This window comes from Schistocerca gregaria, chromosome 4 (genome assembly GCF_023897955.1).
Source record: "Schistocerca gregaria isolate iqSchGreg1 chromosome 4, iqSchGreg1.2, whole genome shotgun sequence".
NCBI lineage: Eukaryota > Metazoa > Arthropoda > Insecta > Orthoptera > Acrididae > Schistocerca > Schistocerca gregaria.
This window is the reverse complement of record NC_064923.1, coordinates 304083094-304110932: the sequence shown is the minus strand read 5'-3', so window position 1 is coordinate 304110932 and position 27839 is coordinate 304083094. Positions and strand designations below refer to the sequence as shown.

Genomic DNA, 27839 nt, shown 5'->3' with positions numbered 1-27839 from the left:
TAGTCAGAAAATCTGTTACAGTAACTGACTCACAAGCACTGATTTCTTCCAAATTACTCTTTGATCATGCACATGACAATGGTAGCGTCCTAATATTCTCAGAAACGCACGTTTATTTTCGCCGAAACACAATGACGTAGTATTTGGCAGAAGTGTGAACCACACACGGTGATTTGATATGAAATAAATTATGCATTCAAAATACTAGAACCGGCAACTTACGAAAATACAGTTTTGTAAAAATCGGAAAATTCTCAAAATAACCTATTTCTCACGTAATTGGTCAATGAAATTAGAGAACGATTTTTTTGAACGAGGATAGTCCTACTATTTCCAAAAATTTTAAAAGAGCACAATCCTAGTTTCACTCTACAATTAAGGATGACAGTTCTAGTTTATCGCGGCACTCGCGAATGTTCAAAATTTCGCAATATGTCACTATACATATGGATATTGACAAAGGTGGCGACTTTCCAAAATTTCTGTGGGTGCATATCAATGGTGGAATGTAATATATGTTATCTGGGAAGTCTTGATATTTAAATTGATTAGCTTTAATTTATAATCCTTTATGAATGCTGCCTGTGACATGAAGGTCTTTGCTATGAAAACAAAATATAACGGAACTATAAGCTCTGCGTGAGACTGTCCCAGCTCAATCCGTAGTACAGATGAGTTAAAAGCAACAGAAATGAAATCAAACTCGGGTTCAAGTGTACTTGGACGAACCTACAGACCCAGAGGCGTAATGTACACGATCAGATCAGATAGATACGTAACATTTACAATGAACAGATCGTGAATGTGCATATGCAACTGTCTCGCAAAACGTGTCATAATAATAATGAAAAAGAGAAATTATAATCATCAAATGATCACTGTAGTACAGTCCTTCAGTTTATACTAAGTATGCATACTTTTGTTTCACTTGGAAGTCTCGAAGACAAGTATTAGCAAGTGCTTCAAACATATGGCAATTTTGTTGTCGCCACGGTGAATTCGATTCGCTGGCTAAAGCTGTGTGTTGCGAGTTGAAATTTATGAAGCATAGAGGGTAGCAGTTGCTGAAACAATGGATCTCAAACATTCAAGGGCTGGCTGGTGGCTAATGAAGAAATACTAGGCATTAGATGTTGCCTTTTCGATTCCATTTGCAAATCAGTAAATACTTTACCGGTGTGTATTTCTGCTAGAGTATGGACACGTCTGCTAAAGATTTCTAATGTTTTTCATAAGTAAGGTGATAGCCTTCTCAAAGCTCTGATTCTTTGGGCACAACAGGGTAAGGGTCTCATCATTTGCAGCGTCTATGTCATGAGCTCCCCCCCCCCCCCCCCCCCTCCATGAACCATGGACCTTGCCGTTGGTGGGGAGGCTTGTGTGCCTCAGCGATGCAGATAGCCGTACCGTAGGTGCAACCACAATGGAGGGGTATCTGTCGACAGGCGAGACAAACGCGTGGTTCCTGAAGAGAGACAGCAGCCTTTTCAGTAGATGCAAGGGCAACAGTCTGGATGACTGACTGATCTGGCCTTGTAACACTAACCAAAACGGCCTTGCTGTGCTGGTACTGCGAACAGTTGAAAGCAAGGGGAAACTATTGCCGTAATTTTTCCCAAGGGCATGCAGTTTACTGTATGGTTAATGATGATGGCGTCCTCTTGGGTAAAATATTCCGGAGACAAAATAGTCCCCCATTCGGATCTCCAGGTGGGGACTACTCAAGAGGACATCGTTATCAGGAGAAAGAAAACTGGCGTTCTATGGATCGGAGTGTGGAATGTCAGATCCCTTAATCGGGCAGGTAGGTTAGAAAATTTAGAAAGGGAAATGGATAGGTTAAAGTTAGATATAGTGGGAATTAGTGAAGTTTGGTGGTAGGAGGAACAGGACTTCGGTCAGGTGAATACAGGGTTATAAATACAAAATCAAATAGGGGTAATGCAGGAGTAGGTTTAATTATGAATAAAAAAATAGGAATGTGGGTAATCTACTACAAACAGCACAGTGAACGAATTATTGTGGCCAAGATAGACACAAAGCCCACGCCTACTACAGTAGTACAAGTTTATATACCAACTAGCTCTTCAGATGACGAAGAAATTGAAGAAATGTATGATGAAATAAAAGAAATTATTCAGACAGTGAAGGGTGACGAAAATTTAATAGTCATCGGTGACTGGAATTCGGTAGTAGGAAAAGGTAGAGAAGGAAACGTAGTAGGTGAACATGGATTGGGGCTAAGAAATGAAAGAGGAAGCCGCCTGGTAGAATTCTGCACTGAGCACAACTTAACCATAGCTAACGCTTGGTTCAAGAATCATAAAACAAAGTTGTATACATGGAAGAAGCCTGGAGATACTGACACATTTAAGATAGATTTTATAATGGTAAGACAGAGATTTAGGAACCAGGTTTTAAATTGTAAGACATTTCCAGGGACAGATGTGGACTCTGACCACAATCTATTGGTTATGGCCTGTAGATTAAAACTGCAAAAAGGTGGGAATTTAAGGAGATGGGACCTGGATAAACTGACTAAACCATAGGTTGTACAGAGTTTCAGGGAGAGCATAAGGGAACAATTGTCAGGAATGGGGGAAAGAAATACAGTAGAAGAAGAATGGGTAGCTTTGAGTTATGAAGCAGTGCAGGCAGCAAAGGATCAAGTAGGTAAAAAGACGAGGGCTAGTAGAAATCCTTGGGTAACAGAAGAAATATTGAATTTAATTGATGAAAGGAGAAAATTTAAAAATGCAGTAAATGAAGCAGGCAAAAAGGAATACAAACGTCTCATAAATGAGATCGACAGGAAGTGCAAAATGGCTGAGCAGGGATGGGTAGAGGATAAATGTAAGGATGTAGAGGCTTATCTCACTAGAGGTAAGATTGATACTGCCTACAGGAAAATTAAAGAGGCCTTTGGAGAAAAGAGAACCACTTGTATGAATATCATGAGCTCGGATGGAAACCCATTTCTAAACAAAGAAGGGAAAGCAGAAAGGTGGAAGGAGTATATAGAGGGTCTATACAAGGGTGATGTACTTAAGGACAATATTATTGAAATGGAAGAGGATGTAGATGAAGATGAAATGGGAGATACGATACTGCGTGAAGAGTTTGACAGAGCACTGAAAGACCTGAGTCGAAACAAGGCCCCGGGAGTAGACAACAATCCATTAGAACTACTGACGGCCTTGGGAGAGCCAGTCCTGACAAAACTCTACCATCTGGTGAGTTAGATGTATGAAACAGGCGAAATACCCTCTGACTTCAAGAAGAATATAATAATTCCAATCCCAAAGAAAGCAGGTGTTGACAGATGTGAAAATTACCAAACTATCAGTTTTATAAGTCACAGCAGCAAAATACTAATGCAAATTCTTTACAGAGCAATGGAAAAACTGGTAGAAGCCGACCTTGGCGATTATCAGTTTGGATTCCATAGAAATGTAGGAACACGTGAGGCAATACTGACCTTACGACGTTTCTTAGAAGAAAGATTAAGGAAAGGCAAACCTACGTTTCTAGCATTTGTAGACTTAGAGAAAGCTTTTGACAATGCTGACTGGAATACTCTCTTTCAGATTCTAAAGGTAGCAGGGGTAAAATACAGGGAGCGAAAGGCTACTTACAATTTGTACAGAAACCAGATGGCAGTTATAAGAGTCGAGGGGCATGAAAGGGAAGCAGTGGTTGGGAACGGAGTGAGACAGGGTTGTAGCCTCTCCCCGATCTTATTCAATCTATATATTGAGCAAGCAGTAAAGGAAACAAAAGAAAAATTCAGAGTATGAATTAAAATCCGTGGAGAAGAAATAAAAACTTTGAGGTTCGCCGATGACATTGTAATTCTGTCAGAGACGGCAAAGGACCTGGAAGAGCAGTTGAACGGAATGGACAGTGTCTTTCATTATGTTGCTAGTACAATAACTGAGTAACTGAATAACCGAATAACTGAATAGATGATTTCGATCTGCTTACTGACAGCTGGTAAGAGTAAAACTTTTTAGGGTTTTTATTCGGCTCAGATTAACCTTGGGAGAGCCAGCCCTGACAAAACTCTATCATCTGGTGCGCAAGATGTATGAGGCAGGTGAAATACCATCAGACTTCAAGAATAATATAATAATTCCAATCTCAAAGAAAGCAGGTGTTGACAAATGTGAAAATTACCGCACTGTCAGTTTAATAAGTCACAGCTGCAAAATACTAACACGAATTCTTTACAGACGAATGGAAAAACTTTGTAGAAGCCAACATCGAGGAAGACCAGTTTGGATTCCATAGAAATGTTGGAACATGTGAGGCAATACTGACCCTACGACTTATCTTAGAAGATAGATTAAGGAAAGGCAAACATACATTTCTAGCGTTAGTAGACTTAGAGAAAACTTTTGACAATGTTGACTGGAGTACTCTCTTTCAAATTCTGAAGGTGACAGGAGTAAAATACCGGGAGTGAAAGGCTATTAACAATTTGTGCAGAAACCAGATGGCAGTTATAAGAGTGGAGGGACATGATAGGGTAGCAGTGGTTGGGAAGGGAGTGAGACGGGGAAGGAGTGGTTGGGAAGGGAGTGAGACAGGGCTGTAGCCTATCCTCGATGTTGTTCAATCTGTATATTTGGCAAGCAGTAAAGGAAACAAAAGAAAAATTCAGAGTATGAATTAAAATCCATGGAGAAGAAATAAAAACTTTGAAGTTCGCTGATGACATTGTGATTCTGGTAGAGACAGCAAAGGACCTGGAAGAGCAGTTGAACAGAATGGACAGTGTCTCGAAAGGAGAATATAAGATGAACATCAACAAAAGCAAAATGAGGATAATGGAATGTAGTCGAATTAAAATGGGTGATGCTGAAGGAATTAGATTAGGAAATGAGACACTTAAAGTGGTAAATGAGTTTTGCTATTTAGGAAGTAAAATAACTGATGATGGTCGAAGTAGAGAGATTATAAATGTAGACTGGTAATAGAAAGAGAAGCATTTCTGAAGAAGAGAAATTTGTTAACATCGAGTATAGATTTAAGTGTCAGGAAGTTGTTTCTGAAAGTATTTGTATGGAGTGTAGTCATGTATGGAAGTGAAACGTGGACGATAAATAGTCTAGACACGAATAGAATAGGAGCTTTCAAAATGTGGTGCTACAGAAGAATGCTGAAGATTAGATGGGTAGATCACATAACTAATGAGAAGGTGTTGAATATGATTGGGGAGAAGAGAAGTTTGTGGCACAACTTGACTAGAAGAAGCGATTGATTGATAGGACATGTTCTGACACATCAAGGGAGGGCAGCGTGGAGGGTAAAAATCGTAGAGGGAGACCAAGAGATGAATACACAAAGCAGATTCAGAAGGATGTAGGTTGTAGTAGGTACTGGGGGATGAAGAACCTTGCACAGGTTAGATTAGCATGGAGAGCTGCATCAAACCAGTCTCAGGACTGAAGACCACAACAACAACAACAACAACAACAACAACAACAACATGTTATCAGTCATGCATTTTCGATAGCCCTGTGAATTTGTAGAGTCATTTTTCATTATATCTTATCTAAGAGTAAACCCAGAACATTTGCTATCCTTGCTCCCCTCCCTCAACTATATGGGGCCACTGATAGTGAAGGGAAGTACAAAATTGTGCTGCTGTTGTAGCTTTACATGGAAATGAAATACATCAAAATTCTCAGTGTTGTATACATCAAGAGGCATAATTAACTAGAATAGCCGAGGAGAACAATTGCCTGCCATGGCCACAGAGGCACCTAAGGATAGTAAATTATAGGTGACACCGACATCATCGAATTCTGCAAACGATAGATATCGGCCGAAGACGGTGTTCTTTTCGAAGCAGTATGCCACTATGAGCGCCATCACATTATAGCCCATCTCATCGCCAAAACATTTAGTATTCGGACGACAGTCGGTGAAATTGTTATCAGCTTGTTTTCTTCGGTCAAACCGACCAACGTTCTCATGTATGGACTGTGAGATTCTCACATATGGACTGGAGATATTGATAAGTTTAATACCAGAAAGAGTGAGTTTGAGGCATCATAAAAATATCGTAATCGAGATACAGTTCACAACTGATGGGCAGAAATCATAGGTTTATTGGAAACCACAAGTAGGCAAAATCTTTAGCGGAAATTTTAGATGTAGATTGGAACCTAAAAAGTAAGTTGTGTACAGAAGAAGGTAGGCATATATTATGCTTTAAAGTTACTGTACTGAATCCTTTTAGAGTTGTGGTAGGTGGACAGTAGCCGTCTACTAGTTATTATTACTGCTTACTGACGTTTTTACGCCAGTAGGGTGGTATTTCTGTTACATGACGTGGTTTGCAAATGTATTAGGAGTGTCCACTTTTCTGTACTCTACGTGTTCAGTGTAACTTATTTTAAACCTAAACTTTATCTTTCACACATATGCTAAATGTCAGTCATTGAAGGTCAGTTAACATATGTCTGCACAACTTAAAATAAATTCAGATTTTTTAATCTCGCTTTTCAGGGTCACCATTAATCATCTTGAGAGTGTAGAGCCAAAGACTCAACGTGAAACACTTCTGGATAAAGAAAGCTAATCTTGAGTACTTGTAGAGGTGCGATTCGAGCTCTATTAAAAAATCCGATACTCCCATCAAAGCTGCAGTCCCAACTCAACTGAAACTTAATGTGACACTTTTGACTTTTGCATCTGGTTGTTACAGCTTTCCAATATTCAGGCCTACACCACGTTATAAAAACTAATCACGAACGGCAAGTTTGATTCAGCTCCTTCAGGATGCTAATTGGTGGTGTGAGCAGGAAAGTGGTGTCACAAAGTTAAAGCGTTTTTTACTTTTGTGGCATGGAATTTTCCCTTCATCTCATATATTCGTAAATCTTGTTTGGTAATTCCAGTAACTGATGACAGAGTGTGCAGTACTCGCCACATTCTTTTAGAGATAGATATAGTATATTTAGATGCATATTTCGAATAAGAACTGGCATGATGCAGCACTCATCCCCAAACACAGAGGTGGTGTATCCAGCCCACACATGGATGTTAAAATCTAGCCTACTTCAAACATAGAACAGATTCTAACCTAATCTAATCTCCTTGACCTTGCCAGAAAGTGACAAAGGAGATCGAACCCACTGTGATCAAGCTATCGGCTGATGTTATCGGGTAACCTCTGGTGATGGCGTCTCACAACTGTTGTCTGTGCCACTGTGAAGTCAGCCGAAGTAAAATGAACACACTTTGTATGCTGTGATCGCAGTGCAGACACTTTTATTGTTCCAACAGTCTTATGCTGCCCTCATCTGATTGTATGGAATTTGTTATAAAATTGCCATGTTACATTAAATGAAATCACCACGTATACGTATCTCAGTAAAAAAACTAGTTGATAAGGTCCTCATATCGTCCATACATGTTCAGGAGGGTATGGTCATTGGCTTTTGGGCCAAGGGTGGAAGAATTTCTGTAAGCGCTAAGTGTGTATAGTGTTCTCACACTGCCATGGGTAAAGTATACTGTGCATAGCAATATGGCACTATCCAAAACTGGTGCTGAGGCAACTGTGGTTCATCACAGGCCACAGATGACAGGGGTGAACAACAGCTGCGGAGATCTATATGGGCTAAAAGACATGCAAATTTTCAGCAACTGGCAGCCAAGGGGCTACCAACAGGGTCTCCTCAATGACCGTTAATCAAACATTGCTGTGTATGTATGGGTCTATGCAGTAGGTGCCTTGTTCATGTACCCATGCTGAATGCTGTTCATTAGACATGATGGCTGGAATTTGCATGCCAGTACCACAACTGGATGTCCCTCAAGTGGTGACAGATAAGTCTTTTCTAATGAATCACGTTTTATGCTCCATGAATGTGAAATATCTGAAAGCAAACACCATAGAAGAATTGTTGGAAGGGTACAGGCAGAAAGAGCAAGCATACCGGTATTGGTCCGGGGGTCATTTTCATAGCATTCCCTGGGTTATCTCGTCATACTGAAAGGCACAATGGATCAACACAAGTCCGCATCTATCCTTGGGGACCATGTCCAACCTTACAAGCATTTTGTTCTCCCTCGGCACGATGGCATCTACCAGCAGAGCAATCAATGTGTAGCACAGCTCACAGTGTATGTGCATTGTTCAAAGAGCACCACAATGAGTTTACTGTACTCCCCTGGCCACCTAACTTGCCAGATTTAAACCCAATAGACGACCTGTGGGACTATCTCGATCTGGTTGATCATACCGAGGATCCTGAACCAAGAAAACTAGTGTAGCTGGCCATGGCACTGGAGTCTGTATAGCTCCACATCCCTGTCAGTACCTTACAGAAAGTCAGTGGCTCTCTTCTTGCACATTTCGCAGCGTCTGCACTGTAAAAATTGGTTTTCAGGCTTTTGACAGGTGATCACTTTCATGTGACGGGACAGTGTATGACTCACTGTTAAAAGATTCTGTTTTTTTGCCTGTCAGTGGTCTTCTCCATTCTCATTTGACAGTGGTCTAATGAGAAACACATGGAATTTGAAAAGTACTACTGTGCATTTCTTTTTTCTGTCTGATTAACTCTGCAGATATAAAGACAGTGTGAAAAAAAATTACAGTCTAGTTTCTCAGAAATATGAAAAGCCTGGAAGCTACAAAGGCAAACCCGAAGAAAATATAAAGACTGTCTGTACATCTACACCTACATACATACTCTGCAATCCACCATACGGCGCGTGGCGGAGGGTACCTCGTACCACAACTAGCATCTTTTCTCTCTGTTCTTTTCTCTCTGTTCCACTCCCAAACAGAACGAGGGAAAAATGACTGCCTATATGCCTCTGTACAAGCCCTAATCTCTCTTATCTTATCTTTGAGGTCTTTCCGCAAAATATAAGTTGGCGGCAGTAAAATTGTTCTGCAGTCAGCTTCAAATGCTGGTTCTCTAAATTTCCTCAGTAGCGATTCATGAAAAGAACGCCTCTTTCCTCCAGAGGCTCCAACCCAAGTTCCTGAAGCATTTCCGTAACACTCGTGTGATGATCAAACCTACCAGTAACAAGTCTGGCAGCCCACCTCTGAATTGCTTCTATATTCTTCCTCAATCCGACCTGATGGGGATCCCAAACACTCTAGCAGTACTCAAGAATAGGCCGTATTAGTGTTTTATAAGTGGTCTCCTTTACAGATGAACTACATCTTCCCAAATTTCTACCAATGAACCGAAAACAACTATCTACCTTCCCCACAACTGCCATTACATGCTTGTCCCACTTCATATCGCTCTGCAATGTTACGCCCAAATATTTAATCGACGTGGCTGTGTCAAGCACTATGCTACTAATGGAGTATTCAAACATTACGGGATTCTTTTTCCTATTCATCTGCATTAATTTACATTTATCTATATTTAGAGTTAGCTGCCATTCTTTACACCAATCACAAATCCTCTCCAAGTCATCTTGTATCCTCCTGCAGTCATTCAACGATGACACCTTCCTGTACACCACAGCATCATCAGCAAACAGCCGCACATTGCTATGCACCCTATCCAAAAGATCATTTATGTAGATTGAAAACAACAGCGGACCTCCCACACTTCCCTGGGGCACTCAAGATGACACCCTCACCTCTGATGAACACTCACCATCGAGGACAACATACTGGGTTCTATTACTTAAGAAGTCTTCGAGCCAATCACAAATTTGGGAACCAATCCGATATGCTCGTACCTTAGTTAGGAGTCTGCAGTGGGGCACTGAGTCAAACGCTTTCTGAAAGTCAAGGAATATGTCATCTGTCTGACACCCTTCATCCATGGTTCGCAAGATATCATGTGAAGAAAGGGCGAGTTGTGTTTCGCAGGAGCAATGCTTTCTAAAGCCGTGCTGATGCATGGACAGCAACTTCTCTGTCTCAAGGAAATTCATTATATTCGAACTGAGAATATGTTCGAGGATCCTGCAACAAACCGATGTTAAGGATATTGGTGTGTAATTTTGAGGATCCATCCTACCCTCCTTATATACAGGCGTCACCTGCGCTTTTTTCCAGTTGCTCGGGACTTTACGTTGGGCAAGAGATTCGCGATAATTGCAAGCTAAGTAAGGAGCCAATGTAGTAGAGTACTCTCTGTAAAACCGAACTAGAATCCTATCAGGACCTGGCGATTTATTTATTTTCAACCCATTCAGCTGCTTCACAATACTAGGGATGCCTATCACTATGTCCTCCGCACGGGAATCTGTACGAGACTCAAACACTGGTATGTTTGTACGATCCTCCTGTGTGAAAGATTTCTCAAATGCTAAATTTAAAATTTCAGCTTTCGTCTCGCTGTCTTCTGTTGCCAGGCCAGACTGATCAGTGAGTGACTGGATAAAAGCCTTCGACCAACTTACTGATTTTATGGATTTCCTTGGGTTTTCAGCAAGATCTTTTGCTAAGGTATGGCGGTGGTAGTGGCTGAATGCTTCACGCATCACTCTTTTTACAGCGGCATGAATCTCTACTAACTTTTACCTGTACTCATTCTCCCGATCTTTCTTGTACCGCGAGTGCAACTGTCTTTGCTTCCTGAGCATTCTCCAAATTGCACTGTTAAACCACGGTGGGTCTTTTCCGTCTGTAGCCCAGTTTTTCGGCACATACTTGCCCAATGCGTGATTTACAATGTGTTTAAAATTTGCCCATAATTCTTCCACGTCCATCGTACCGGAAGTAAATGAAGTCGATTCATTTACTAAGTGGGATGCTAACAACTGCTTATTTGCCCTTTCTAGAAAGAATACTCTCCAAGTCTTCTTGACCGACTTTTTAACTTTTGTAACCATAGTTTTAATGACAACATCATGATCATTAATCCCTATCTCAACACTGACACTGTTGATGAGGTCTGGTCTGTTCGTGGCTAACAGATCTAAAATATTTCCATTAAGCGTTGGCTGTCGATTTAGCTGTTCAAGACAGTTTTTGGATAATGTGTTCAAAAGTAATTCACACGACGGTGTGCCTGTACCACCTATATTGAATCCACAGACATCCCAGTCTACACTAGGTAAGCTGAAGTTGCCTCCGACTAATATAGCGATACAGAGTGTAGGCCGAGCCACATTCCAGAGGATATTAGATGGGGTCTACATTATTTAAAGCTGAAAATGTGCAAGGTATATTTAGATGAGATCCTATTTTTGACAGATATATCAGAGCATGTGAAATGCTTGGAAGACATCTCATGCTTAGCACAGACGAGTGGTATTTTGCCCAGATGTGGAACTACCTTGGACATTTAATTAGCAGGAATGGTGTTCAAACTGATCCTCGCCAACAGAGCAAACTGGAACTTTGCAATGTCACAAACCAAGAAGTAACTACAGTAACGCCTGGGTTTATGAAGTTATTACCCCAAATCTTTAAAGAATTTTGCACAGACTGCAGAACCTTTATAATCGATTGTTAAGAAAGGGTTTGAAGGTCCAGTGGTCAATGGAATGTCAAACAGCATTTGAAACAATGAAGACAGCATTAGCTTCTGATCCAGTACGGATCTTTACTGATTTCAAGATGGAAATTGTCCTCTCAAGTGATGCCAGTAATCAAGGTGTTGGCTGTATTCTGAGTCCAAATATGGATGGGCACGAGATTTCCAGTAGTGTATGCGTCAAGACAACAGGGTGGGGTGAACTGTTCCATTATGGAAAAGGAAATGTTAGTGGTTATATATGGCTTGTATTTAAGGCTCTAATAGACCATGCATCATTACAATGGCCATTGGAACCGAAAGACACCTTCATTAAGTTAACAAGGTGAGCACTCAATCTCAGTGAGTTTGATTATGAGGTGCTCCATAAACCAGACAGAAACAAACAAATGCAGATACATTTAGCAGACAGGTTGCAGTGTTGAATGCAATGGGGGAAAATATAATGGGGTGGCAGCGAGAACAAGTGGCTGACAAAGACTCTCAGGCATTCAGGTCAAACCTGCAGTTTGTGTCGCCTGAGATCTTACCCTGCAGAACAACAAAATGCGGATCATATGTAGTGGTTCTAGCAGCCTACAAAGACAAGCGCCTGAACATATGTTGTCATGTCATGGAGGAAGCAGACTGACTGACAGATGAGTTGTGACAGGTTATGGCAGAGAACAAGAAAGTGTGATGTCGCGCAGTGCGTAAAGATCAGTGGTCCTTGTGGATAAAGAGCTGGTCTCAGTCATCAAAATATCATTTTGCAAAGACTATCAGCACTGTCCAACTCTCTTTCAGATGACTGGATTTGATATCTTGGTATAGTTCAACAGGACACCTAACAATTATAGATCATTTTTCAAGTCTCCCAGTAATAGTGGCACTTCCTGATCAACAGGCTAGTACAGTAGCCCAAGCTTTAGTTAACAGGTGGATACTTAAATACCTTAGCTACATAACAAAGTACAAAATTTGTACTGGCCTTGGTGAAGCAGCCTGTGTCATGTACTTTCTTTCTGGAAAGTATGGACAAGCTCATTCCATACATAAACTAATGGCAGAATGAAGCGAGCTCATACAATCATCTCTAAAATTCTGAATTACTATGTTAATAGCCAGCACATAGTTTGCCTATATAACTCTAAAGTGCATATTTGTACAGGTCTGTCACCTTTCTAGTTGGTGTACAGTAGGAAAACACCATGATTCCTGAATTAGGATCCAACTGTGAATCAGTCAAAAAAATTGCAAAAGGGTATCTGAGGTGTTGCAGAAGATAAAGTGAGCTAACACTAAAGCTTTGGAATGACAAGAAGAGTCTGGGTGACGAGTGGAAAAAACTGCCACAATATCAAGTGGATCAATGGGTGTTGATCACTAAACCTTACATGCCTTAGGGAAAGACAAAGAAGTTGTTGACTTAGTATCATGGTCCTTATCAAGTCACTGAGATGACTTCTCCAGTGAACATTTAAGTGCAGTTTCCAACTAGAACATCTATTGTTTGTTTCAATAGCGTTCAATCTTCGGAAGGAATTTTTTGTATGTCCATCCTTTTAATTGGAGGTCTGAGGTATTGGCCGTACACTTATGTAATAAAAGGGAACACCTACAGTCATACTTATGATGTTATTTATTACATGGCTACCAGTTTTGGTGCTTCAGCGCACCATCTTCAGGTCTTAATTGAAGCTGAGGGGGTTAATTCCAATCATATACATGGTTAATCAGTGGCCCACATCTATGAACTGGTTTTCGTAAACTGTAAAAATGATGTGTGTATTGATGGCTGGAGACAGAACATTGTTACTGTCTGCGAAAAGCAGTTTATATAAATGTTGGCCACTCATGAATCGTGTATACAACTTGAGTTAACCCCCTCAGGGCCTGCTATGGTCTGAAGACAGTGCACTGAAGCACCAAAACTGGTACCCATGTAAAAAATAATATCTTAAGGACAGCTATAGGTGTTACATTTCATGTCATTACATTCTAAAGGAATGGTGGACACATTGTCACTGATTCTGACTATGGGATCAGGGTGCACAAAACTGATTACGACAATCAATAAGCACGTACTAGTGTATAAACATTACACACAAAGTGTATCCTATGCACTGATGTTATGTGACGAGTAGTAATAATCAGGTTTTATTGTGGTATTTCTAAGAGCTATTTAATGCATGCGTCTTATTTTCCATTTTCATTTGAGCATATTGTGAATTTACAATAGTTACCATAGATCATTATTGTTGTACACTGGTTATGTGTTATTTCTTAGTTGTTTTGTTTAGTATACATATTTCTGAATGAGGGAGAGAATGATGAAAGTTCCTTTGCTCATATGGAAGATCATCATGGGCAACACGACGGGTTGTGGTAGCCCTGATGTTGCTGCACGTTATCAAAGGGGAAGCAATGCATACATTTCACATTGAACCAGTCATGCAAGTTACATTGTTTTCGAGACAACCGAATGTGCTATTAGCCAGTCATCAATGGACACTAAGGTTGACCGTTGATGTGTGGAAGATAAGAAATGAAGTTCGAAGATTGCAGGAGGCATTCATATAATTATATTGGGAAACACAAGGGAACAGAATTCTCACCTAGGTGCAGGTCGAATACCCGGACTTGGGGCTACTATATGGCCAACTGCGAACTTAACTGATGCAATCACTGGCATTGTACAATGGACACTAGTTCATAGGAAACTTGGGGAGTTGGATGCAGGAGGGAAAATATTAAAGACAATGACTGGAACGGTGGATAATGAGGATATTCAGGAGCTGAATGACATTATTGGGCAAGGGCAACTGATGCCAAGCTCTACCAAAACCGCAGTATAGTGGCATACTATGCAACTGTCAAATTCAGAATGGCGTGTTCGAAATAACACCAATATGGTAATGAGTTAACTATGGCTTCAGGATACAATGACAACAGTAAACACTGATTTGGAAGAAATACAGAATTGGCTGAGCATACTTGACAGCAAATTAGTGGTAGCCAGACTTAACAGAAAAGCCTTTGGAAGTACTGCCAGTACAATATTTAACCTATCTTTAAAAAATCGTAAATCCAAGTTTAACATCATCATCTTAGCAAGGGAAAATTTCCATGGGACAAATGTTTTAACACATTCAGCAATATCAAGAGAAACAATGTCTTAAATGTGATAACTATAAGTATTACAATCACCAGTCTTACCGTTTTCCTGATAGGAATTTGTATACTTTACTTTTGTCTCGCACAAAGAAGTATTCATTCTACAGACCTACTAACAAATCAGATAACCATCAAATAGTTAACCGACACAACCCGGAAACCATAGACTAAGAAAAACTGTAAATTTGTGATAGCTCATACGGATGGAAATAGAGCTCAGTGAACTGTAACTTCGGAATGACAGGGTGAATACGGGGACAAGGAAAAGAATTCCCGGATATCCCGTATAAAAAAATATGCTTTTTCCCCGGCGAAAATACACATTTCCGTGCTAAGTGACAGTAGGTTTTCGGTAAATTTTCCCCTCGGACCTGTAAAACTTATCAATTCTTTGAATGGTTAACGTTTTATACACTCGCGTAGAACTTCCCGGGAAAAAAAGACGGGGAAGAGAAGTTTTGGAAATACCTTTGATTTGCAGCAACATACGCTGCATATTTTAGTAATACGATAGTATAAATTCGAATTGCACCAAACACAGCGCGTCAGCGTTGAAACCGAGGTTGCGATGTTCTTTCGTAAGCCAATCATACAGTATCTCATGCCACGTGATCTCGTCAGCCGATGACAGCAGATATCCAGAGCATAAGAGACGTGTTATTGTCAGCCAATAGCAAGATCACTGGTTACGTAGCGCGAACACACAAAGAGAAAAAGTTAACGGTTTATATTAATGTACATAGAATAGCTACAAGAAAAGCTAAGCTTTCGCATGTAATATTGATCTTTTTTGCGTATGTTATACTTAAAGATTCATCACACAAATGTGCCAGTAGATTTAAAATTATGACAAATGTCTGGGCTCGAAATTCTTGTAAGTGGCTGGTCCTCAAACTGCTCAGTTTTAACTAGCTATGATTTAGAAATCCATCCCACTTTCTCACACATCTTGCGTAAAAAGAAATTTACTTCCAAAGTAACGCTTTTCGAACCACCTTTCGCAATACTATCTGGATACGGTTAGAAATAGGTTCGATTTACCGGTTGCCAGGGAGCGCCAGAAAACAGGCATTATTGCGCGTAAATGTAAATATGTATAAAATGTAAATATGTATAAAGCACTAAGAGAGCTTACATTACAATATATAAGAAACAAAGCATCGGAGAATACTCCCAAGAGCATAGGAATTTCATAAACCATGCTAAAATGCATAATTCGGCTTGAAGTGCACATTTTTCTTTTTTCCAGATTCACAATGAAGTAGGTCCCATCTGATATTAAGTTTATCAGTGTGGTTTTTGGGATGTAAATTTTCTTGGAGTATCAGTACTCTACGATCTAATTTTTGTTTCTTTATTATGGCATAATGCCACACGACAGAAGATGATAACGTGCACCTGAAATTCAGCGAACAATTGGAACTAACCAATATTGTGGAATGAAACACTCCGTTTCAAATAAAATGATTACCTCAGATGAAAGATTAATAAAGCCAAATTTCTTTAGCACACTTGCAAAAATAACTTCATTGTTCTGCAACGCGATTAATGCTTGACTGCTAATAACTTGGAAATAAAATAAAATCAGAAAACTGAAACTAAAAATATATTTTTGCCCCCGTAATTATGTGAATGTATTTTAATTCACTTGATAGAAATGCGTTTTGTTTTCATTTGACGTGGGAGCTGTAAACGAAGAGAAGCAGCGAAGTCACTTAACGCAAACACGGGTCACGTGCAGACTAATGCCCTCCACACTAATCCTCAAACAACTCAACGCATGAGCGAATCTGGTACCTACGGCGCACAAGAAAAATTTTTTTCGTTAGCATCTGGCCGCTTGCTGCTAATGCCTATATAGCTAACAGCCACACTTAAAAGTAGCGCTTCAAGTAGCGGCAAGCGGAGAAGGTACTGCTCATACGCGGGTCAACTGCGCATGGGCATCAGCCCGCTGGCGACTGGTCAAACGAACCTAATTTAAGCAGTTGTGATGTCATGCTTATAGCAAGCAGTTTATTGTTACGAAGAATTACATAGTCTTCGCCCTACGGCCTTTGACATAGTTCTGCTATTTGCGGACGCTTGTGGGTGCACGGTGTTTTGTTGTAAATTGCGCATTTCTTTTGTCACTAAAGTTTTATTTTTGTCTCTCGTTTACGTTTTGTTCCTGCAGTATCATTCTCCAGTAGCAGGATATAGTAACATTCTTTGCTAGAGAGTCAATTCTTACCAAAATTACAAAAAATTAACTGAAAGCTAAAACAATGAAACATTCCCGGAATTCCGAAAATTTCGCTGGTTTTTCCCGGTTATCTCCGGGATGAAAAAATTCCCGCGTTTTTCCCGGATTTCCCGATGTTCCGGGTTGTATACACCCTGAATAATGGTGTAGAATTATCAACAAAAGAAAGATCAATGTGGGTCGCCTCACATGAGCAGTTAGTGTAATGAAATGAAATGTCATGTGACGAGGGCCTCCCATGGGCACAGTGTACAATTATATATATGTAAATGTAGGAGAGAGTTGATTAGAAGCAAAATTCAGATGAATTTTTCTGAAGAAGTGAGGATCGTTGTGTCACAGAATAATTTTGATGCAGCTGTCTAAAATTACCAACATTTTACCCAGTGAGTTCAGATCTGAGGAGGCGAACTCGGGTCTGGTTGCCAATTGGGAGACCAACATGGTATACTGTCAATGTAATGGAAGACACAGGTGAGCATTTCACACAACCTCCAAGTGAGGAAAGCAACACAGCAAATGCTGAAATACGACATAACAGGGGAGCATAAAGTGATACCCATAAGCCACTGTAATATCAAACGCTGCAAAAAGACCTAATCTTGGCGACCCAGTATAATTACCAAACTATAATGGCAAGGCAAAGAGTGCTGACAAGGCCAATAAATGAGGAAAAATTTGCTAATGCACCCATAGCCACTGTGACATAGAAATGGTCTTAGCTCTTTAAATAACAGGGCTTTCGGTGCTTGAAGACATATTGAGTCGTATGTCCATTCTGCCAATGTCACTACAAGCAGAGAGAGTGACGGTCAATAGTGTTTCAGTAAAACCACGACAAGATGATTGGTGATAGTCTGCCTGTTACTCATTTGCTAACTTCCAACACCAAGACACAGCTGACGTGATGCAAACCACAGCCTTGGTTTCCCTTTGCGCCTACTGCAACATCATAGATGAGGACAAGACTAGTGTGCTGCCAGCCCTGATGCAAATGATTTGCAAGCTCCCTTCTTCACACCATTCAGGTGTGGTACATTCGCACAGCTCTCTGGTGGACATCTGCTACAGTCTTGATCGATCCATGGTGGATGACTAGGCCCTAATCTTCATGACAACAGACATACTAGACCACAAAGTCAGTTATCCTCATCTGAGCATACAATAGGTTTCTATGAGAGTGCTGAGGTATAGGGAAACACTATAGCACAGAGTGTCAGGGGGAGGTAATGCCTGCCCATCTCCACACTGCTGCTTGCATTACAACATGCACCTGCAGCACACTGGTTTCTGGCTCCAATGTCATGACACACTGATGAAGTGTGTCAGCATTTCTTCACGGCATGAACTAGTGCCTGGCTGCTGTAAGATGGACTGAAGCAGCTTTTAGCTATGTAAATTCAACCTGACAATTAAATGTTATTACACATATTGCTACACTATTAATTGCTCTGGGCATTACTCTGTACCACTACCCCACACTCTGTGCTCAGCCTACTGCACACAAAGCAACACTAGCTCTCTGGGTCATAACAAAGCTAACAATGTCACAAAATGTATAGTGTCTCTGAATTTTGTGTTTTCCTTCACCAGGAGTGTTTCAATGCAGTAGAGCAACAAAATGTAACCTTGTATGGTGGATAAAATCAGTTTCAAGTTTACTTTTTGAAAAAATACAGTGAAAAAGACTGCTACAAATTCCCAAGCCTACCTAAAACGCAAGGGCAGAGAAATTGATGACATTTCTTCATTAGCCTCCAGCCAGTTCTTGTACATTGCAGATCCATGTACTGTAGAAACTGCTCCCCTGTACAGTCACAAATTTCAACTCCCAATGTATCTGGCTTATCCCAATAAAATGAATTCATCAGAGCAACTAAACTATAAAACAACAGATGTTTCACAATGTATTCTATTATTTCAGTCTGTGAGCTCTCCAGTGAAAGGACAGGGGAGGGGGGAGAAGCACTCATAATATAAACTCAAGGACTTTATAAGCATGTTGATTTGATGACTTTACTTTTTCTTAACATGAAGTTTTCTCATATTCAGAATTCATCTTTAAGATTGTACATTTTGCAAGATTAAAAAAATACATATACTTCAATATTCTTGGCCTGTTTAGCTTAACTGTTAATAAATTAGCAAGTGTTCTGCCCCTCAGAGTAAACCTTATATATAATGTTGGGTACTTCTCATCCTGCATTAGAAGGTATATTTATACCAAAGACTTGCTGATGCCCATAACCAGCACACCTGGCTGGCTCTGATAAACCAGTCTACTGCCCTCTGGATGGCCACACAGTTAACCTCCAACTGCAGTTTGACTACAAGCATAATGCGCGTGCTTCTCTTTACAGGTGTGAATGGAATCACATATTGAGAAAGATGTGTGCACCTACACACACAGCTGTACTTTCGTGTGGGCAAGTACAGACACATAACTTCAGACTATAAATGCTATTAACTCCATCAGTATATGATATATATATAGTTATGGAGTGAACTAGTGCAGGGATTCTTCTATCTCGCCTGCTAACAATTAATAAACATTACTTAAGGTTAGCAATCGGTTCTTTTTTTTAATTTTATTTCTTGGTGGTTATATTGTTGCAGAAGCAGCTGAGTAGCACCATGGTGTAGTGGTTATGATACTAAACTGATGCATGGAGGGTCGTGGGTTCAAAACTCACCTGGACTGTACAATTTTAATTTCTATATTCAGTTCAAGTATGTTCTAGAAGCATTCACAAATGTCAAGAATATTTGTACTGGAATGTTCTGTAGCTGTATATATAGTGTATATGTTCTGGCCGGAGGCAGTTCGCTCTGTGCTCTTGTATGTACAAGTGCTGAATAAACCTTTGTTAAGTGAAGTTAGTGTTCGCCATTCATCTAATTATACCTTCTTCAATGTGACATTATTCTGATGGAGACGGTGGGTATTGGAACTTGTGATAGCACACATTATCAACGACACAGTGGGTCCCTTCAGGCCACGACAGAGCCGCCGTTTACGTGGCGAGAAATGCGAGTTCAAGCCATATTCAACACATTGCAGTCTATCGGAGACAGAAAAAGAGGACGCTACGATGACAGCAACTGTGTGCCACCACATGAAACATCATTACGAGTTCTATGGTGAACAATTGCCAAGATCCAAACAAGTGCAGCCTGGATAATTGTAATGGACATGAAAGGAGTACGTTAGTGAAGATATATGCCAGCTATCTGTTACCTCTACATACAGCTCCTGCCATCAAGACCCTCATCTCTGTGATTCAAACTGACCTGCAGTCCCTCCTTAAAACCTCAGGCCCCGCACAAGGACTAATGCCTTGATCCATAGAACTTCTCACCCAACCCAAACCTCACACACCCTCCTTTTACCTTCTTCCTAAGATTCACAACCACAATCATGGGCCCGCACCTCCTACATCACATATACCAGACACTTCCTAGAGCTGAAGGTATATGAGCATATAGCCAAATTTAACAAATGGGATGACACCATGTGTTTGGCTAACATATTTTTCTACTTGGAGGGCACTGCCAAGCAATGGTATGAGAATGAGGAGAAGTTCACAAGCTGGGATGTATTCCAGTTGGAACTGCACAAGTATTACGGCAACACACAATGACAGAAGTGCAAGGCTGAAGATAAACTGAAGTGCAGGGCACAGCGTCCAGGAGAAACTACAACATCCTACATTCAAGACATCTTGGATCCATGTAAAATAGTGGATCTTAGAATGAAGGAGGAAGATAAGGTCGCACATCTCATGAAGGGCATTGTTGAGGAATGTATCATCAGATAGTGAGAGAGGTAGTTCAGAAGGCACTTGGGTTGCTGGGTTGCACGGCGAGCAAAAAACCGAGATGCTTGAAGAGGTCATAAGGGAAGAAGTGGAACAGACATTGATCCCAATCTCTCGTTCTTCAATTCCCTTTAAAACAGTAAAAAAGTCGAAACCCAGGTGTAGTTACGTTCCTACAATGCTGCATGAGGAACCTGTTTGGGCACTGAGGAAGACTGAGATCTGGAGGACCCAGGATAACCAACCAGTACGTTTCCACTGTGGATGACTGGGACATGTGGTGTGCTATTGTAAAGAAAGGCGGTTTGTAGACGCCCTTGCCAGAAGACAGCAGACCGATCTTAGCCAATGTCAACTCGAGGATGAATAAGATGATGTGGGTGCAGGACGACATAGGTCACCATGGCCACAAACTAGTCAATGGAGAGAATGCTCCCCAACACACCAATCAAGTTCTCCATTGCCATTTAGAAGATCCAGCCAATCACCTAGCCATTGCAACCTGAAAAACTAAAGGGTGCGACCTTCCTTGGAGGTGAGGCTGCTGAAGAGAAAAATCCTCCGCCGTCGATCACTACAAAAATGATAGGAAACTACGTTGATATCCTCATGGATGGTTGACCAGCCCAAGCTCTTGTGGACTGTGGGGCATCATATTCAGTCATTTCAAAGAAGTACTGTCGCCAGTTGTAGAAAACTGTAATCGTTGAGAATGAAACATCTGTGCTGAAGTTGGCTAATGGGAAATATGTAAAACCTACAGGAAGAACGATGGCAGTTGGCACTGTCGTGTTGATTACAGGAAGCTTACTAAGATAACTAAAAAGGACGTTTACCCTGTTCCACAAATTGCTGATACACAAGTTTGTCTGAAGGGGCTAAGTTTTTCTCAACTGTGGACATGTACTCGGGATACTGACAAATCGAAGTAGATGAGGCTGATCGTGAGAAAACTGCATTCATCACCCCTGAGGGCCTGTATGAGTTTAAGGTAATGCTGTTTGGTTTGTGTAATGCATGAGCAACTTTTGAACGTATGATGGATAATCTTCTAAGGCACCTGAAGTCGTCATGTGTCTTTGTTACTTAGATGACATTATGGTGTTCTCAGTGACATTTGACGATCATATAAAAAGACTGAGGGCCTGAGTGTCTCCAACAAGGCGGACTGAAACTTAATCCCTGAAAGTCTCTTTGGTGCAAAAGAAATCAAAATACTTTGACACCTTGTGTCAAATGAAGGTGTGTGGCCAGACCTAGAAAAGGTGAGATCTATAATGGAATTTCCTATTCCTAAAAGTATTAGAGATGTGAGATGCTTCCTCCAATTACATTATTATTACCGTCATTTTATCAAAGACTTTTGTATCAAAGCCAGGCCACTCCAAGAGTCGTTAAAAGCTGATGCTAAATTTATCTGGGGTGGTGCTCAACACGATTCTTTCAATGTGCTGCGAAAAGCTCTGACGACTGACCCTGTACTTGGTCTGTATGATGAGAGAGCACCTACAGAACTACACACAGATGCCAGCAGGTATGGGATCAGTGCTATTCTGGTGCAAATTTCGGATGGAAAAAAGAAGGTTATAGCCTATGCTTCTAGGACACTTACAAAAGCCAAAAGAAATTACTCAACCACAGAAAGAGAATGTCTTGCTGTGATCTGGGCCATGTGCAAATTTCGACAGTATCTCTATGGAAGGCCATTCACAGTTATTACAGACCATCATTCACTTTGTTGGTTGACAGGTCTTAAGGATCCAACGGGACGACTTGCCAGGTGGGCACTACGTCTTCAAGAGTTTGACATTTCCATAGTGTACAAAAGTGGAAGAAAACACCAAGATGCTGACTGTTTCTCAAGAAACCCTGTACAAGACCATCAAGACTTTGATGAAGATAGTGACTGTGTCGCTGCACTCCAGGATCCCTCTGCTGAGCAGGAGGAGGACGCCAAGATATCTCAAATTATGATTGCCTTAAATTGGTCAGAGGCTGTGAAAGGACAATTTAAGGTGATTAATGGATTACTTTGCAAGAAAAACTTTGATCTGTTTGGAAACAGGTGGTTACCAGTAATTCCTGAACACATGTGCTTAGATGTTCTACAGAAATTCCATGACACACCTGAGGCTGGACATTGAAGATTTATTAAGACATACGATAGAATCCGCAAGAGATTTTTCTGGCCAGGTTTATTTAGCAGTGGCAATCACTATGTGTCACACTGTCGAGAGTGCCAGAGGAGAAAGGCAGTTCCTCAGAAACCACCTTGCCGACTCTGTTCTGGCTGGAGGCAGTTTGCTCGGTGCTCTTGTATGTACAAGTGCTGAATAAACCTTTGCATTAAGTGAAGTCAGTGTTCGTCATTCATCTAATTACACCTTCTTCTAAGTGACAATATTGTGTGTTTGGTAGTCCTGTAAAGTTTAATTTGTAACTGAATGAGTAACATGTGTTCAAAAACTTTTTTAGAGTTGGGTAACCTAGGTAATGGCCACTGATTCTTACAGAAGCTGTAAGTTCCCAATAAAATATTCTGTTTTCCAATGTGTAAACATAAATAAAATAATGACTGGCTACTCTGAAGTAAATATAGAATTATTTATTATCTATAGTAGACTTTTGTAGTCACAGCAACCAAAGCCTGGATATCTAATTTTGAATATATGGCTGGTTCAGCCGTGGTTCCTTTATAAATAGGCAAAACTGGTTTTGCAGCATTCAGCTGCAACAGCAGTTGCAATAAAATCAAGTCATGTTCCGACTGAGAAAAGAGAATGGAATGCTCCCATGGTATTATGAGTAACAATTTCTGGTGAGCTAACAGGCCCCACATATCGAAAAAGTGACCAAAAACTGACTGTATATTATCCCCTATGGGATTAAGCATTGTTTTTTGCCAATTAAGCTGTTTTTGTAAATGAGGGACTGTAAGCTGCTTAATTTTACATAATCCACTCAATCAATTGGGAGAGCTCCTAATACTGTGAACTACCTAAATGGTACTGTCCAGGGAAAACCACTGAGGAGCTATTGTGTACTTGGGAATGTGTATTTAGCTTTTATGAGCACCCAATTTAAAATGTAATGAGTAAAAGTTCATACTGTCCGAATGAGAAGTCCACCAGTTATGACACGTTCCATCAGAAGAAGGCATCGAGGCAACATTGCAACACATTGAAGCAATTAAAAATCTTCTGACTCTCAAAGCTCTCAAGTGATTATCTGCTGTTCTAAACCAAATCAGTACTACAAAAAATTCGTTTCACATGCAGCATCCATAAGTGAATTGCTTCACATACTGAAACAAAAAAGATCTGGAAAAATGAATGCTAGCATGCATTTGACAGATTAAAACAAAGTTTACGAGACCCCAAATGTCTCATCACATGCAGTCCATTGAAAATGTTAGCAACTGCAGCTGTTGATTCTGAATATGGAAGCAGCATAGTCTTGTAGATAACATGTCTTGTAAGGCCAATCACTTTAGCACACACAACACTGCCTACTGCTCTACGAAATTATAGTCCAATTGAAAAGGAAGCTCTTGTTATCTTTGATGTCAAAAAGTTCAATGAATATTTTTGTGGCCAAAGATTCATTCTATTTCTGGAAACTATATTTGGGCCCAATAATACCGTTTCTTCCAGAACGGCATAATGTTTACAGTGATGGACACTGCTTTTCTCAAAACTTAAATAGTGTAGTACTTTAAAGGTCCACATCAAAACACATGAATGCAGTCACTATTGTCAACAGAGCAAGATAAAAATTTTGATTCTTCTGCTGAACTGTGTTTCACTTTGGACATCATCAGTTAAGACAGTGTTGGACATTTTCCATTAATAGCAAAACTTGTGCCACAGAATCCAGTGTTATTCGAGATACAATAAATAAATAAAATTCATTCAGAGTGATTATTCAAGTAACCACAAATTAAATCATACTGCCACTTGAGACACAGTGTCACTGTCTAAAATTGTGTCACTTTGTTACATTGAGAATCAGGAGGGATGATTCCCGAAGCACTTAACACCCAAAGTGCCACTAGGCCATTTTATGCATCAAATGCATTAGTACTGGAAAAACACAGATGAAGACTACAAATGATACTGGTTAAATGACACTTATGCCAATATATACTAAATGGCTCCTCCGTGCGAATATTTTTCCATGGCCACAGTCATCATCAGAATCCCGGTCATGTTCACACAATGACACTGGTGAACTACTGTTATGAAAATACTAGCTTATTGTCATGGACGCATTTTCCAAAATTTCCAAGTGAGATACAAATGTATGAAAAAGCTTTGTCAAGGATTTTCTCACTCAAATGTTTGCAAAAATTCAATAGTTATGGACAACAGTCCGTAGTTTTCATCACAGTAGTTTCAACAATTCCGTGAATGAAATGACATGTCACATTTCAAAACTGCGCTCATTCAAATGGACTCACAGATAAATTTGTAAGGACATTCTTATCTCATATGACAAAGCTAAAACAGCAGTACACTGTTAATTTTCTTTCACATGACAGAGCCACTCCATATGATACAAAATCACCAGCGGAAAAATGCTATATGTGCATATGTGCCATATGTGCATCATAGACAAGCATACACAGCAGAGGAGAACAATGTTTTTCAAAGTTAATAATTGTTTAACAGTTGAAGATATAGATGGTGACAAGGTGAAGCAGATTTTGGGCACGAATTTCCTCGAGTGAGGGGGGCAAATACCAAGGGGAGTGCACCTGCCATAATTCACACATCAGCAAGCGAGGTGAAGCATGAAACAAGCTTCAACAGCTTCTTCGTACCAGGGGGGAGGGCATACACCCTAAGGGCACCACATAGCAAGGCCAGCCCCCAGGGAGGTGCTACATAGTTGAGGTAAGACATCAGAGAGGGCACACACAACACAAACTATATTATGCTTCTGCCATACATTACTCAAACAGTTTTCCAAGCTGATATTCTTCTGCCAAAGACAGGTGTAAGTGGACACATGGCTCCCCTCAGTCAAGTTAGTTCAACAGTATCAACACTGTGCCTAAAAAGAGCATCAGCACGTATCTACCACTGCTGCCAAGAAGAACCAAACAGGACATTCTATCAATTTTATCAGTGATTCAGGACTAGAAAACTGTTCATAGATAAGTCAGTGCACGTGAACTTTGAACTACACTGCCAAGCATTCTCTTCACACTTAAGATATGCATTACTAAATTGTTGTACACTGCCACTAATCTGTATTGCCATCACTTGTACACCATAGTTTCTCTAAACCTATTTGACCCTGCGAAGAGGCCGTAGGGTGCTGTGCAAGAAAGCCACCTCAGTAAAAACAAATATATTTGGTGGTAGGGGGTTCTTTTCCTGCCACATTTATGTTCGTTGCCAAGAACATATGGTGAGTAGCAACTATCCTTGTTATAATACTGTTACATTCAATCTTGGATTTTCTACAGTTAACATAGGGAGTTGGGATCACCCAATTGTATGAACTGCAGGATGTTACTGCTTCAAAATCGTTTTACACAAAGCACTATTAATACTCAAGGAGTAAGATTTTTACAAATATGTTTAACTGTAAAAGAGATAGCACTACGTTTAAAAGACATCGTAAATTTAAAACATGGAACCACAGATTGCTACACACTGCTTTGCAATGCAAACAAACTCACTCCAGAATACTCTATCTCCCAATAATTTCATCACAAATACATCAACAGGTGCTTGCAAAGATAAATTCGTACCTTGAATAGTGGGTGAGATGGATACCATTTTTCAGTTCTTGCAAAGATAAATTTGGGACTTGAATAGTGGGTGAAATGGATACCATTTTTCAGTTCTAGACTGAAAGGGAAACTAATAGAGCAAGGGAAGATATTTTCTTTGAGGAAGAAATTAAGTCTCGTGTCCTTAGGTGTTTACATTAACATGAATGGCAGAACACTATTTGTAGAGTGATGAGAAGGAAGGGTTTACAAGCTGGGAAAGGATGATGAAGGGCTTCAGTTTCACCTCTTATATGAAAAGTGCCTAGAGTAGTTAAAGCGTAAGCTTCAACTCACCCATGAAACTTCACAGAGACACACCAGAGCATATATATAGCCCTAAAGTCTGTAGAATTACATGTTTCAAGACAGCAAAAAATGGGATTGCTTCTCAAATGAGATGTATGGGGCTGTACCACTAAAGTCAAAAAATAAGTTTCACCGCTCATTCTTACAAGTAAAAACATGCAGCAAGAAAGATGAAATAAAAAAAGAGAGCTTTAGTTACTGCACCATTACAGTGTCGTTTAAAACAATATTGACAAATGCTGAAGGTAAGCTATTGTTTGCTGAAACTATCTGAATCTGCTGGTTCCAACTAGGACGGTGTGAGGCAATGTAAAAGTATATGTGAAAGACCCTCAACACCTCCCTTTTGATAGGTTGCAAACCGAAAAGCAGTTGTGTCATGCCAAAACTGCCTTATGAAATTGATTAAAGCAATTACTGAGGGTTTGGTAACATAGCATTTAGCACAGTGAAACATTTTAAATTATTTGTTGTGTAACAGTCACACTTGTATGTATAAGAGAGCTCAGATAGCAAATCAGTGCTATGCAAGTAACAGAAGGTAGAAAGCTGGCAGGAACATATAAAAAGGCTATACAAGGGAAACAAATTTGGCGATAATATTATAGAAAGGGTAGAGGAAATAGATGAAGATGACATGGAGGACACGATACTACATGAAGAATCTGACACGTCACTTGGTAGAGCCAGACATGACAAAACTATTCCATCTGGCATGCAAGATATATAAGATAGGTGAAATACCCTCAGACTTAAAGAAGAATCTAATCATTCTAATTCCTAAGAATGCAGGTGTGAAGATTATTGAATCACCAGTTTAATAAGTCATTGTTACTGAATATGGGCACAAATTATTTATGGAAGAACGGAAAAACCGGCAAAAGCTGACTTTGGGGAAGATCAGTTTCAGTTTTGGAGAAATGTAGGCACACATGAGGCAACACTGATATTAATAGCATTTGTAGAGAAATCCTCTGCTAACGTTGATTGGAATATTCTCTTGGAAATTCTGAAGAAACTAGGGATAAAATATATGGCACAAAAGGTTATTT

General features: G+C 40.2%; 1 protein-coding gene across 1 annotated transcript in view; it reads right to left on the bottom strand.

Annotated features, from left to right (window-relative positions):
* Positions 1-27839, bottom strand: part of LOC126266703 (uncharacterized) — a 348549-nt gene that overhangs the window by 57541 nt on the left and 263169 nt on the right. The gene's annotated exons all lie outside the window — the stretch shown is intronic.